Source organism: Colobus angolensis, unplaced genomic scaffold (genome assembly GCF_000951035.1).
Source record: "Colobus angolensis palliatus isolate OR3802 unplaced genomic scaffold, Cang.pa_1.0 Scaffold93, whole genome shotgun sequence".
NCBI lineage: Eukaryota > Metazoa > Chordata > Mammalia > Primates > Cercopithecidae > Colobus > Colobus angolensis.
Genome location: NW_012123265.1, coordinates 2,425,505 through 2,426,460, shown reverse-complemented (window position 1 = coordinate 2,426,460; position 956 = coordinate 2,425,505).

Here is a 956-nt window from a genome sequence, read left to right as displayed (position 1 = left end):
ACGAAGTCTTGTTCCCAGGCTGGAGTGCAGTGGCGCGATGATGGCCCACCGCAACCTCCGTCTCCCAGGTTCAACCAGTTCTCCTGCCTCAGCTTCCTGAGAAGCTGGGATTACAGGCGTGTGCCACCATGCCCAGCTAGTTTTTGTATCTTTAGTAGAGACCAGGTTTTTTCACCACGTTGGCCAGGGTGGTCTTGAACTCCTAACCTCATGATCCACCTGGTTCAGCCTCCCAAAGTGCTGGGATTACAGGCATGTGCCACGGTGCCCCAACTGGCTTCGAACTCCTAGGCTTGAGCAGTCCTGTACCGTGGCCTCCCAAAGTGCTGGGATTGCTGGTGTGAGCCATCACACCTGGCCATATTATTTGGAAACTTTTTTTTTTTCCGGGTTTGAGTCTTGCTCTGTCACCCCGGCTGGAGTGCAGTGGTGCAATCTCGGCTCACTGAAACCTCCGCTTCATGAGTTCAAGCAATTCTTCTGCCTCAGCCTCCTCAGTAGCTGGGATAACAGGCATGCACCACTATACCTGGCTAATTTTTGTGTTTTTTTAGTAGAGACAGGGTTTCACCATGTTGGTCAGGCTGTTCTCGAACCCTTGACCTCGTGATCCGCCCACCTTGGCTTCCCAAAGTGCTGGTATTACAGGTGTGAGCCACCTTGCCCAGCCTATTTGGAAACACTTAGTTCAAATTTAGCTGTTTATTTCACTTGGGATTTTCTTTTTTTCTTTCTTTGAGACAAAGTCTCACTCTGTCGCCAGGCTGGAATGCAGTGGCACAATCTTGGCTCACTGCAACTCTGCCTCCTGGGTTCAAACGATTCTCCTGCCTCAGCCTCCTGAGTATGAGTAGCTAGGGCTACAGGCTCGCACCACCATGCCCAGCTAATTTTTGTATTTTTAGTAGAGACAGGGTTTCACTATGTTGGCCAGGATGGTCTCAATTTCTTGACCT